The following is a 15,268-nucleotide window of genomic DNA, read 5'->3' on the forward strand; positions in this document are numbered from 1 at the left end:
TTGAAGGAAGGGCCTTTTTAAACCAAGTAAAAGAAACCAGGACCCAACTATTTGGAAACAACTCCACTGGGACAGCAAACAGTTTCTGTGGCAAAGTCCCTGAAGAAAGCAGTTCATTCCATTTAAGGGATTGTATTTTTTTATCTATAGCATTATTTCCTAATCACAGCTGTATTAGCTCTTTGATGCTATGTTATTTCACAGCCTGTCTTGACATAGTCTGTCTTTCAAACATGAAAATTTGTAAGGAAAAATCAGGTCAGAATAACCAGCTAAACTACCAATAACTCTGTGGTCTAGATTGTTGGTCCTCCTTCTATTTAAAAAGCCTAGAAACACTGAACAGCCAGATTGGTTTGACTTGTATCTGCCTAAATAGTGCTTCCGTTTATTTCTTCTGGCCTCACCTTTTGACTGACTGTGACTATCACATTGGTTTCCACTCCGTTCAGCTTTACCATTGCTGAGTGTTGTCACTGTTGCTCCTGAACTTTTAATCATTTTTCTTTCTTTGATTTGGGACATGTGGGCTAAGGAAGCTGGAATGGAAACATGTATAGCGGTGAAAGAGACAATATGAGATTTAAAAAAAATAAGCAAAGTAAACCTCTGACCGGCAAGTTACGTGGAAGAGACAGTTCACTGATATCAGTATTCATTCTCCATTTATTCAATTTAGGAATAGGAACTGGACTCTCTGCTGCATCTAGATGATATTAGCAATTAGAGACTCTATTCCCTAGGCTCCCTTGCAATCAGTTTTCAGCACATGAGCAAAAGTGATATATTTATTTCTGGATCTCATCTTTGAAGAGGAAGCTGCTTGCCTTCTACTTCCTCTTTATCTTTTCTGATCTCCAGGAAATAAATCTAGAAAAAGAAACTATGTGTCAGAGACGAGAGTCATTCCTCAAACTTCCATCTTCCCTTCACAGTGTTTTTGGAAATCTCCTTGTTATAAGAGCTTAGTTTAAGCTGTACAAATAAATGAATGCCATTAATCAATAAATGAAGAGAAAATAGGAAATACCATGACCAGTGTGGGTGACTCCTATTATCCCTAGGAATAAAGAGTAAGTAAGAGTATCTTTTAGGAGTGTGGTGAGAGGTGCACAATATAAATAGAAGCAAGACTTCAAAGGAAAATCTCAAGTAGGAAAGCTGAGAACAAGGAATGGCAACAATAGAAATATGAAAAATTACCTCCATTATTTAAATACATGGCCAGTGCTTATGGCAACTTTTATATGAACTCGCAGTTGGAATGGGTTGGACATCTTTTTTTTTTTAATTTAAATTCAGTTAAACAAAGTATAGTACATCATTAGTTTTTGATACAATGTTTAATGATTCATTAGTTGAATATAATACCCAGTTGGACATCTTGATGTTAGTACAGATGTTTACTTAGATTTCCAGTCTGGATTCCCTTATTGTTTTCTTGGTATTCAACTCTGAGCTGTGACAGAGTTAAGGAAGGGAGGGACTCCTATGTTATTTGAAAGTATGTGCTGTAGAAACACTTAGATTTGATTCTGTTCCTTTGCTTATTGTTACTAGACTCTTTGAATTTCAGTTTATTCTTCTGTAAATGAGGATAATAATACCCACAACAGAGAGTAAACATAAGGATTAAATGAATTAAAATGTCTCAAAGGTTTTAGAACATTCCCTGACACATAGGAAACATCCATTTAAATAGCTTATTGTTATTAATGTATTATTATTCATAATAAAACCATAATTAATGTCTATTTTCTTCAATGACCACAGCCCATTAATGTTAAAATATCTGAATGTGGAAACAGTGCTCTCACTCTCTTTTTTATTGTAAAATTCCACCACAGTAAAGGAGAGAGAAATACACAACTAGAAATAGAAACAATGAGAGGCTTGCATCTACTTTCCTATGTTACAGTGATTACTGACCCAAAGACATTTTTAGTGTGGAAACTTGAAAGTCGATTCTCTGGAGTCCTTCAACCACGCAGAGTGCTGTGCACTTTCTCTATTTTCAAGTCACAATTTAAAATGGGTCAAGGTCCCAGTGTTTAATGATAAATGACAGTGAGAATGGCCTCTCCAAATGACAATAAATTAATGGGCAAAGACCACAGGTCTGCCTGTGTTGCTTACTAAGCTTTGAATCTAGCAAATAGCTTCCTGCATGTGTATTAGAATTATGATAGATAGATTTTCCAGTACAAAAAGACCACATGTTTATAAGTATTTATATGGACCACTTTAAGTTTTAGGAACTTTAAATGAGATAGGTAGAGCTCCGGAAGAAAGCAATGAATCACTAGAGCTGAACTTTAGCACTCGTTCAACATCTAATTAGTTGAATTAGAGCCACTTTGTAAGAGAGTTAATCAATTCTCTAGCTTTAGCTGCCCCAATGCTTCTGAAATTTGCTGATGTTATCATTACCTTGGAAGGAGACACTCTGCATTTTAATAGGAGTATTTCTTCTAAGACCTTAGTGGAATGGCAGAAACAAGCACTTAAAAATATATATAATATAATTATATATATATAATGTATATACAAAATATTATTTTTCTGCAAATTAAGGACTTTACCAGGATAAGCTTATGTCCTTACCTGCACAATGGAATGAAATAACATGTCAATCAGCCATAACTTCCTGGATGGCTCCTGGTAGACACTGTACCTAATGCAGTATCTGGCATAGACTAAGATTCAAGTAAACATTTTTAAGTATTGTTTATATTCATGGTAATAGAATTATCTATTTGACAAGCACCTAAATGCAGTGGGTTTCTAACTAAATAATATAAAGGCCTTCAGAAAAATGTTTCTTCATCCTCAAAAATATTTTTCAATAAATTCTCACATTAACTTATCAATAAAATAAATATGACAAAAAGGCACGAGAGTGCCATTTTTACCTTGATATATATATATTTCAAATATATCATATATATTTCATATGTCATATATCAAATATATGTATATATATTTGGTGATTGCATATCAGGCATGAGGCTAAGGGCTTTAAACATATTAACTCATTTAATTCTTACAACATGATACAGTACTGTTATTATGATCAGTCATTCATAATTTTTTTTGAATGATTTCAAAAGATTAGTGAATTAGTCAACCTAGTAGTGTTCTGAGGATGCGGGGAATTCAATGCTAAGATATTATTTTAGAAAACTGGGTATATCTAGATGTTAAGAATTTAATTACATAATTAATGATTTATATTGCACCTAATTATGACTTAGCATTTAAAAATACACAGTGCTCACCCATGTTTGACACTGTTGCACTCAAGCCATATGGGGAGGGTGTATGCAATGTAGGTACTGCAATTCACCATATGTGGTATATTTAAGAGGTGATGAGAAAAAAATGTCTTAAGGTAAAATGTGTTACATTTGTATATGTCTCCAGCCTTACTGACTTTCTATACTGAACTAGCATATCTCTTAATCAGCTCATATTCTACACCCACTTGAGCATCATTAAAAAGCTACCAGGAACCTTGGGTCGGGTCGTAACTCTTGAAGCTTTGTGCTGGAATTCCTGCCATTATGTATTTGACAATTTTAATACTATTGTGTTTTTATATTGCTTAATATCACTTCTGTGTGCTGTATTGTTAATCATCCCCAAATGTTACGTACCAGACACCTGCCAGTACCTAACATTGTTTTCACTGATTTTTAATTGAACTTTTTCACATTATTTTGAGATTACTAAAATTTTTAAATACGAAGTAGGAATATTAGTTCTCTATCAACAATACTGAAGTACCAACAATTCTTCATACACCAAATAGTATTAAACCAAGAAACTTGAGCTGTATTGATAGCTAACATTTAAGTCATTATATAGAAAACCTGTGGCCTAAACTTGGAGATAGGGACACTTGTCACAAATCATCCCTCCTGCCCACCTTCCCAGTGGACTCAATGGAAGAGCAAACATGATTCCCTTTATTCCGTAAGTACAGCTTTTTGAGACTCACGTATTATCATCACTCATTGATACCCTGAAATTCATTCATATTCTCCCTTCTATGTCCATTCTGACAGTGTAAAGTTAGTAAATAAAAGAGTAGACGATTAGGGAAGAATTAAGAGGGATGACTTCCTGTCTTGTGTATGTTAAAAAAATAAAGGCAGTCAAGGAGATTGAAAAGTTTTCATAAGCAAAGCCCACTGGAGATTGTAGTTTTTAATGCCATCTAATCCTTCCCACCCAATTTATCCCACTTTAACCTAGGATAGCCATAGGAGACGAATGCATGCTGGGCACAAAAAATTGGGCTAGAATCAGTATACATCCATTAGTCCTAAAGATGTTAATCTAGTAAGAGAAATCAAGAAAATTCAAATCTTCAGTAAGTATAGCCAAGGGAAAACTAATACATCCTGGTTGATAATGAGTCCAGGATAATTTAGCAGCAATAGAAATATTTTAGGATCTATGGAAAGAAAATGCTGCAGGGTCAGGGAAATATGACATCATTCTGACAGCTTGGTAGGATAGCAGGACCTGACATTATTTATTTCAGGTATGAACAACAACAACAACAGAACAGAAATCTTTTGCTATCTTTAAAAGAATGCCAGAAGATAGTATGTTTATGAAATGGAGAAAAACATCAGAAAAGACAAAAGGAATGTACGTGAGAAAATGACAGATTGCAATGAAATACAAAATAAAGGAATATACTTATAATCCACATTGGAGAGGTAAAGGAGTAGACTTAATTTTGTGAAACAAATTCTCCAGTATAATACACTGGAGAAACTATCCTACGGTTAAAAAATACAGAGATGAAAATGCTTACTCAGGGGCACCTGGGTGGCTCAGTCATTAAACGTCTGCCTTTGGCTCAGGGTGTGATCCCAGGGTTCTGAGATCGAGCCCCACATCGGGCTTCCTGCTCTGCTGGGAAGCCTGCTTCTTCCTCTCCCACTCCCCCTGCTTGTGTTCCCTCTCTCTCTGGCTGTCTCTCTCTCTGTCAAATAAATAAATAAAATCTTAAAAAAAAAAAAGAAAAGAAAATGCTTATTCAGCAAAGATTAGATATGACATAGTCATGTGTTATTAATAATAGCTAAAGATTACTGTGTACCAAGGACTCTTCTTTGTACCTCTCATGTATTAAGATATTTATTCCCATAATCAGTCTATAGGTTTAGTGTTTTTCCCAGCCCATTTCACAGATAAAGTAACATCAGAAAGTAAGGACTGTTCAAAAAAGAGAAAAGGATTGGGAGCATGTCAAAGGAACATGAGTCAACCTGGAAGAACTCCCAGTGGCCAAAACAGGACAATTTGAGCAACAAGATAATATTGGATCATAATCTAAAGTATAAAATAAATATACATGAGTCCCTATGTTACAACTAAATTACTGAATAGCTATATTAATGTAGGAGAAGAGACAAATCTTTTTTATAGAAAAATTTTAAAGAATTTATATGTATTCTATACCATCCCAAGGTGAAGGTTAATTTCCCTTTATCCCTTCCCTCTCTGAATAAGGGCTGCACTTAGTGACTTACTTCTAAAGACTAGCATATGAAAAGATAAAACTACAGTGAAGAAATCTTGGCCATATAATCAAGGATAACATCATCAATGATAAATCATATCAATGACACATACCCCTAAAATAATATGATGAAGAGAGCACTTTACTTCTGTGGTATCCTTCCCCCAAACACATAACCCCAGCATTACCATGAGGAAAACATCATGCAAATTCCGGATTGAGGAAATTCTACAAAATACTTGACCAGGATTCCTCAAAACTGTCAAGAGAATGAAAAACAAGGAAAAACTGAGAAACTGTCAGAGATTGGAGGGAACCTAAGGACCTATAATGACTAAATGAAATCCAGGATCCTGGCTTAAATCCGAAAACAGAAATGTGTTAGTTGAACAGCAAGTGAAATATGAATACATTCCAGAGTTTGGTTAACAATAATGTATTTGGAACTAATGAATCATTGAGCCTTACATCAGAAACCGGGGATGTACTGTATGGTGACTAACATAATATAATAAAAAATCATTAAAAAAAAAAAAAAAAAACAATAATGTATTTGGTTGGCTTCTTAGTTGTGACATAGCCATCACTTTTAACATAATAAGTTAACAATGAGGAAAACCATGATGGGGTGTATGGGAACTCTGTAATGTCTTTGTAATTTTTCTCTAAATCTAAAACTATTCCAAAATTAAAAGTTTACTTAAAAATATAAATTAATAGATTCTGTTTCCAGTATGATTGACCCTCCCTCCCCTAAATAACTATGAACTTACACCAAATTACTAAGAAGTAAAGACTACCTCACGACATTGGAAAATCAGCAAATACAGAAGATTTTTATCAGTGCTAGCACTAAGAGAAAGGGATGACTCACCCTTGATTACAATTTTCAGCCTGAGGACCAGCGATAGACATAGCAGAGGGTGGCTGACACTCCATGGAAAATCCTGTCATTTCTTTCTGGCCTTAAAGAAGCAAAGGACAGACTTCAGGAAACCACAGTTGCTACAATGTAATGGGAGCGGGAGGATCCTGAAAAGGAGAGGGTTAGAAGGAAAGCCCCAAATCTGGTATATAAACTCTTCCCAAATTTCCACATGAACCCTGAACCATACACACGTGGGCAGACTCCAGCTAAGGGTAAAATAACTGATGTGAGATTTCAGCTGACCCCAAAGAACAGAGTTTACATATGAGTCCAACTAAGTTAATTAACTGCCTGCTAAAATGATAAAATCTACATTTTTCTCAAGAATGATAGACAACCTTCTGGAGGCAGAGGTACCTACCTACATACATTATTTGAGATTATTCTGTAAGGAAGATTTGTCTCTCTCCCTGCCCCTCCCATTTAATCATTTATTTATCTTTTCATCTCTTTTTATCTGGGTGAGCTCGTATATATTTGTTTTATACATTGAATATAATCTAGTACTATGCTATTTATTTTATCGCTTAAATTTTCCCAGCTTTTCCTATTGGGACTTCTTTCAGGTTGGCTCCTAAATACCTTGACAGGTCCTCCTACTTTTGTTTTTTACTTTCTGGCATGACGAAATATTCCTCCCTCATTCTGCGTTTTCCCTGCCTCGACCCTTTCACTGTGAGCTATATTCAGTAAGAATTACTGAATTCTGTAAGAATTCCAGCATTCATGTAACCTGACACCTAATTTGAAAAAATATATGGGAATAGATGTGTAACTATAGCCAAAATCTTTTGGGAAAATGCTGCCAAGGGCAATTGCGTGGAAGCAAGGAGACTATTGGAAGCAAGGAGATTTATTGTGTCTAGGACATGAATATATTGTAAACCTATAGGAAGTAAAATTGCACTATTAGCATTTATATTCATAGATAAACAACTACAGCAATTAAAAATAATATGTAATATAGAGCTTTGAAATTCATAAATTTAAGGGAATTTAATATAAACACTGCATGTAATGTTAGTATAGAAAAGATGAATTAGTCAATAAGTCATGGTATGAAAATTGCCTCTCCATAGAAAAGGTTAAAGTAGCTTATTACCTTACACTTTCATAAAAATAAATTCCAGATATAAAAACAACTTTAAAATATAATGATAGAAACAAACCAAACACTAATAGGAAAACCCTAAAAGAAACGTATTTAGAAAAAAATGAATATATAGGAGAATATACTCATGGACTTTATGGAAGGAAAGAAACTTCTAAAGGAGAAAAAAAAAAGTAAAATACCTGAAAGATGAGAATAAATAAATTCAACTGTTTAAATATCTGAAACATCTGTGCAATATGTAAAAGAGGACATAGTTGAAGAAAATACCTAAACATATATCAGATGAATGATTAGTGTTCAAAGTTTTACTGAAGGCAAATAATCCAATTTAAAAACAGACAAGTGTATAAATAAGCAATTCAGGTAAGCAAATGCAAATGGACAATGAAAATATGATTGAAATTTAGTAGTAATTAGAATCATGGTAATCATTACATCAGCGAGATATTTTTCAATCCATCAGACTAATAAAGGTTTTAGAGTCTTACAATGCCAGCATTGGCAATGCTATGGGATACTGGTGGTGGTCTCTTTCACGGATGGAGTTGTAGCAAATTTGGAGGCGATTTGGAAGATTTTAATAACCTTAGAAATGAATATATCCCAGGACCTAGTAAAGCTATTTCTTGATATCTATTCTAGATCCCATGCACAGGAAGCATGAACAAGGAAGTTAATTTTTAGTATCATTTAATATGGTAAAATATTCAAAACAATCTAAATAGGAGAATGGCTCAATAAACTCTAGTGGGATTATGGACAACTCTAAGCAATAAAAAAGATGTACATGTACTATCAAGGAAAGATTTCCAAAACATATTTTTGGAATAAAAGCTTTCAGAAAAAGCATATATAATTTATGTAAGATGTAAATAATCACACTGATAGAAATGTTCTATGGCTATATGTGTAAATGCATTGAAAGCACATAGAAATAAAGTATATTAAGCTTACATAGCTTTTTAAGGATTTGAGAGAGAAATTTGGAAGAGAGTGAGGATGTGAGTCTTATCTGACGAAGTTTAGATTTTTATAAAGAAATATTAACATACTTCTAAAATCAAAACTAATTTGAAATGATCACAGAAGAATAAACACTATTTAATCCAAAAATCCATATATTAAATGGCATAATTTGGTTAACATATGTAGCACAGAACGTGGTCGACAGGAATATGTGATCGTTGCACATGGCATATATGAGATAGTATATGTATATGATTGAAAATGATAGTAGGCAAATGATGGTTGAAAGATGTGCTGCAAAGACAGTAATAGTGTTTCAGCCTTTGTTTCAGAAAAATAAAAACAAAGCCCTTAAATATCTAAGAATAGAAAGATACACTTCTAATAGTAAAGAAAAATGTTTCTCTAAACCAAAATTATCACATAATTCTTAAAATCATGTCTACAAAAATCGGAGCAAGATAAAGACTCCCTATAATCTCTATAATTATATAATATTGTTCAAAAAGTCTGGCCAGTGTAGTAAGAAAGAAACCAAATTGAAATAATAAAAAAAAGATTATAGTCACATGACCACTGGAGAAAAAGAGGCCCGCATTTTATCTTTATCATTCAGTGTGATTTTTTTTTTTTTAGTGAAAGAGAAATGGGCAGAATTACAGGCATTGCTCTAAAATTGGATCTAACCCTGACCACTCCCACCTCAATTTGTCATGGATGTCAGTGCATCATCGATGACTTCTCTATAAGAAAACAAAGACTGAAAGATCTCTGAGCCACTGAATTAAGTAATTCCATAAATGTCAAACCTCCATGGAAGTACAAAAGAATCTGTAAGCATCATATCACAGTTTAAAAAGTCCTGTGTGTTCCTACCTCAGGTACCACTTGGATCCTACTGACTGTTGACAGTTGCCTTGAAATCCTTGTGTGTTTTTTTCAACCTTATAATATACAATCAGAAAACAGCACACGTGTCTTAACTTTTTTTTTTTTTTTTTACGTAGCCCAATGCCTAACTTTATGTCTTTCCCAACCTTGACTCCTTTGCAGACTATATTTGTGTAAATAGGAGTAAGTCCAAGGTCTCTGGCCTCAGTCCCATAATTTCTGTTTCTGTACTCAGAATGGATTCAGGTTTCATGAGCACTGATGTTTATACTTTTTGGAGGGTCCTCCGTAAGAAAGAATTTAAAATTACAGAGGCTAAATTCTGTATGTAAATGAGTGTGTATTTAGAATGAGAAAAGAAACTGAACAAATTATAAATGTTGAAAAGCTGACAAAGACCACAAACATCACAAAGTAAAACAAAGTAATTATTAATTAAGTGCCTGGCGCACTTCTGTATTTCTGTCTGTATTTTTGGGTGCATTGTAATGACCATGTGCTCATAGGGCAAAGATTTTATAAACTTTCTGTAGAGAACATCAACAGTAAATTCAGTCTTTCCTTTAGGGTGGCAAATGCAAATTAGTCTGTTTGTTTATTTATTTGTTTATTTATTTATTTGTGGAGGGGGAGGGGAAGAGGGAGAGAGGGAGAGAGAATCTTAAACAAGTTCCATGCCCAGCACAGAGCTTGATGCAGGGCTCCATCTCATGACCCTGATATCACAACCTGAACAGAAATCAAGAGTCAGCCACTCAACCGACGGAGCCACCCAGATGGCCCTATTTTTTATACTACTAATTTAGAAAAGCGTTTTTCAGCTTCATATTTGGTTACTGATAAGGCCTACACATTATTTTATCAGCAACTTTTTGCTTAGATAGTACTTCTTAGGGGCCAAGGAGCTTTCTGGAAATCTAACCCTTTGTCAGTTTGACAAGACCCCATATTCCCTAATTGAGTAGCTGGTCCAGCTTGGCCAAGAATTTTGGGTTGGAGTTAGACCCCCCTCCCAGAAGGGGGCAAAGTAGAGCCTAGTTCGGGTCTTGTTTCCATCACTGCCAAGCTGTATCTGCTCCATAATTTATCATTTGGGGGGTGGAAGTGCAGTGAAGGAGAATCTCAAATCTACCTTAGACCTTGTTTTTGTAAGCACTGATTTAATTTAAAAGTCCTTGATATAAATAGATGCATGCTCATTATACAAAAATTTAAAGCATGGAAAATATAAAGAAACAGGACACTATTGCCTAGAGGCAACCACAGTTAATATTTTCATTTATTTCCTTCCAATTTTCTTTCTATCCATTTCACATAGCCGTGAACATACTGAACAAATATTTATTATTTGGCTTTATCACTTACCATTTTGTTATAAACTTGTTCCCAAGTCATTAAAATTCCCTAGTAAATATTTAATAGTCTCATAGTATTTTATTAACTGAGTACACCATAATTTACCATTTCTTGATTGCTGGATATGTAAGTCATTTTGTCACTGATACAAATAATGTTAGCCTATCATCTTTGTGCTTAAACATTTGTCTGTATCTCTGGTTATCTTCATTGCACAGACTTCTGGAAATAAACTTGCAGGTTTTAGAAATGGCAATATTTCTAAGGTCCTAGGTGCATATTGTCAAGAGTCTTCCCAATAATTTTTTCACTCCCATCTGCAGTATATAAAATTATCCATTTCACAGCATCCTTTTCAACACTACTTGTTAATTAAAACACTTACTGATTTGAGAAATATGAAATGACACTTTTTTTAAAAGTGTATGGTACTTGATTTTTTTCATGTGTTCCTATGTCTCACTTTCAACTGTATATAACTTCTTCACTTTAGTACTTTATTTTATGATCACCTAATCTCGTACAGTAGATATTGTCAAATTGTACCCTTTGCTATAGGCATTCATTACCTAGATGAATATTATATGAATATTATATATACCCAGTCTTCCTTGCTTATATTTTCCATTTCAAAAAACAGGCTCATTCCTGCTAGCCTAATCTTGATTAAAACATCACTATCATAATTGACAACCACTTTTAATTAGTTAGGTAATGAATTAATTTGAGGGGACAGTTCTTAAATGCCATTGTCTGTTCCTTCTGTTTCTTTTTTTTTTTAAATTGAAGTATAGTTGAAAAATAGTGTTACATTAGTTTCAGGTGTACAACATAGTGATTCAACAACTCTATGTATTATGCTCTGCTCACCACAAGTGTGGTCAATGGTATTGTAATAGCGTCTTATAGTGACAGTGTACAATACCATCGACTGACACTTTTTATACTGATGTCATTTTGAATGTTAGGTTTGTAAATAACTAAAAAATGCAATGCCACTGTTCAAACCAAAGGAAAATTAAATGTAGAAATGGCGTCTATCTATCTATCATCTCTCTATCATCATCACATATAGCAATGCAAAGTAGCACATGCTCCGAATGAATCACACACAGCAAATACAGGTTTGGAAGGAGGACATAGTCATTAAAGGCTTCTATGGCCTCACTCAATTTCACAGCAAGGAAAGTTGTGACCCTTGGAGAAAGGGTGGATCAGAGAGTAAGGGAGAGGTTGAAAGAAGAGAACAAGAGGAATGATTTGAGCAAATGCTTTCAGATAGGTAAGTACATGGCCTATACAGATAAGAGGTGGGACTTATTTCACTAGAGCTGTAACTTTAGTTGTTTTCGAATTCTCTTCCCCAGATATCATATAGCATACACTCTCACCTATGCCCTGCCACTGACTATAGCCAAAGGGAGGGCTATCCATGAGAGAGAGGCTTTGAAGGGTGCATGCTCCCCCATGCCTCATTCTTCATCCTATGCACAGCAACTGTGTTCAGCTGTTTGCCTAAAGGAAACCCAAGTAAGATTTCGTGTGAACACAGGTGTGCTTTGTTTAAAGAAGTCTGAAAATCTCTGTTGAAGGGGCAGGAATATGGAAAGAAGTAGGTAGAATAAGTATAGAGAAATATGTTGGTAAGAGAAATCCAGCAGAACAGCACAGAATGTCAAACTCAATCTTGGGTAATAGGAGTTGGAATTAAAAGAAAGAGTATATAATAAGAGACATTAACATAGAAAATCCTAGATTTGATAAAAGGGAAGGAAAATTTAAAAAGGACCTCAAACTTTGAAGATTTGGGGATAAAGGGTAAAAATGATAAGAAAAATTAGAAAGAAAAGGAAGAATATTGATAAGACTCTCTTGTATAATTGAAAATGCTATGTTTGGATTTCCACAGCATGAATGTATTAGTTTGGAATTTATTAGTTTGAAGGAAATGTCGGGCTATTTAAATGGAATTGTTCAGTTGCAGCTAGAGATGTAGAGCTGTTGTACATCCCCTCTCCAGGAGAGAGGTTTTCATAAATTTTCGTAAAGATGATAATAGAAGACTTTGGTGGATATGTCTTCTACAAACGAGAGCTTAAGTTGAAAAAGGGAGGATATAATGTATTGAGCCTTGAGATGCTTCCTTGCTGAACACTGAAAAATAAATAGATCCATTCAGATAAAAGAGGCCATGATGGCATCAACAGTAACCATCTCTCTACCACCATCCCCAGCCCACGTCCAGGCTATCTTCTTTAAAATCTTGGATTGGGGAAGGGGAGCTGTAATTTTTCTGGGGTGGAGGAGGAAAGGTTAATTGCATCAAATCCTCACTTCTAAGTGTGACCTTCACATTACAGCATTCTCATTACTCTATCCAAACATTTCCTATCTCATTCCCAGGAGGTCTGAATCCATCCTGTCTCTTCAGCACTGTGAAATTAATTGCTCGAGTGTTCTACTTTAAGTAAGGACAATGTCTGTTACCTCCTCTCATGTGATTTGTGCCATAGTAGATGCTGGTAAAGTGGCCACTAGGTAGAGGTGAGCTTCCCACTTCAGCACTCCTGTGCATCTCTCTTTCGAAGAAGATAACCCTCCCAGTGGAGGAAGACCCTTCCTTACTTGGATTCACATCTGTGAACAATCGAGAAGCTCACGAAGATTCATTCATGGTGTATGATGGGGAAGTCAAGTTTACATGCTCTGGATTTACTAAGATGCTGTTTTTGATGCATTCATTCTTTTATTCCACTTGCCTTCACTTCATTGCCCCTCTAGTCCTCTCTGAATCCCAGTTCCAAATCATGCAAGAAATCTATTATACCCAATCCAGTCACATCTCTCCACCATTTCCTACTTTATTACATAATCAGTATCACATAGCTGAGTTCTTATTTTCCAAAGTTTGTGGATATTAACTGACAGGAACTTTCTCTTAATCTCTTTTTAAAGGCTTCCTAATGCCTAGCATGATTTTATGCTTGTAAGATGCTCTTTGCAAACACTTGTTCATTTATGCATTTGTGTAAGGTGGGTTGAAATAGCAGTTATTTCAGAAAAAAAAACTGAATACAAAGATTATTAATGAAATAGAAACTTTGGCTTTCTAAAAATCTTTGGAAATGTAAATATGAAAAAGTAATGATACTGGTATGTTATTGTTTCTCCCTTTTATTTTAAAAACCACACACCTAGTTCTGTGTTTCTTAGCACTTAGAGAAACACCGGTAGTCTAGGGATGAAAATCACCTGACAACTGCAAGAGTTTTAAGCCATCAGATACTGGTCCTGACAATCCCTCTCCCTGTTCTCATCTCTTTAGGCTGTCCTTCCTCATTTTTCATCTCTAGACCTCACTATCCTGAATCCTCCTTGTTTCTTTTCTGTTACACTGGGCTCCCAGGCTCCTTGTTTCAGACACCTGTTCATGCCCAGATCCTGGTTTATGGCTCCACCATTTATTCCATGGTTCTGTACCAATTTTGCTGATTCTTGATACCTGTCCTAATTTGAATTAAACCTGCCATACTGTTTTTAGAAGCAAAGCCCAAACTCCTTTCATTGACTTATTTGTATGTATCATTTGGAAAGATTGTGACATTGCAGAATTATTGGATTGAGTTGTCATGAAGTTAATCTGCTTTTCTCTGCAAGGCAGATGAAAAAAATTAAAAAACATGGCCACATGCAGCTAATTTAGCCGTACTATTTCCTAAGTTTGATTGGCAGAGCGTTGACGGCAGCAAGAAAAGCATCAACTGGAAAATTGATGATTTGATGCCATATATAGACATAGCATAAGATACCATAGCTAAATTGATTCAGAATGGAAAAAAAAAAAAAGAAGAAGAAGAATCCTAGTGCTCTAACTGATTTTTTCTCTTTATATTTTAATCTCATCAGCATGAGACAAAACTTTACCTCTCTGAATATAAACTTATTAGTGTATTCAGGATAGTGTGATGGGAAGGGCAGGAGCTTTGTCCACAAAAGACCCAATTGAACCTGTACTGTCACATACCAGCTGAGTGGCCTTAGGTAAGTCATTCATCTCTCTGAATTTCAGGGTGTTCTATAAAATTCATTCTATAAAATGATCTGATATCATTTAAGTTGCTTTAGTTTATCTGAGAGATGGGTAGAAGAGACAGAGATGAAAACCAGTCTAACGAAATACAAGCACTATTTTTTCCTAGCCCTTCTAACTCCAGCCCGTAGTGCACCCTCTTCCCTCCTTTCTCGTAATCACCCCTCCTCCACTCTCCAGCTAATGCATTCAGATGAATAACCATAAAACATGGAGATAGTATTCTTTAAAGTGCAAGTAAAAGTATTAGTATACCTAGTACACTGCTTTCAAAGTGTTTTATATGGATAGATATTTCTGTGACTTGTCCTGCATAACTGACCACCTAGACTTGCGCATATACAAGCAGGCTAAGAAATGTTGTTTGTGAGATTCATGCTCTGT

The sequence above is a fragment of the Ursus arctos genome, unplaced genomic scaffold (genome assembly GCF_023065955.2).
Source record: "Ursus arctos isolate Adak ecotype North America unplaced genomic scaffold, UrsArc2.0 scaffold_8, whole genome shotgun sequence".
In the NCBI taxonomy this organism is placed as follows: domain Eukaryota; kingdom Metazoa; phylum Chordata; class Mammalia; order Carnivora; family Ursidae; genus Ursus; species Ursus arctos.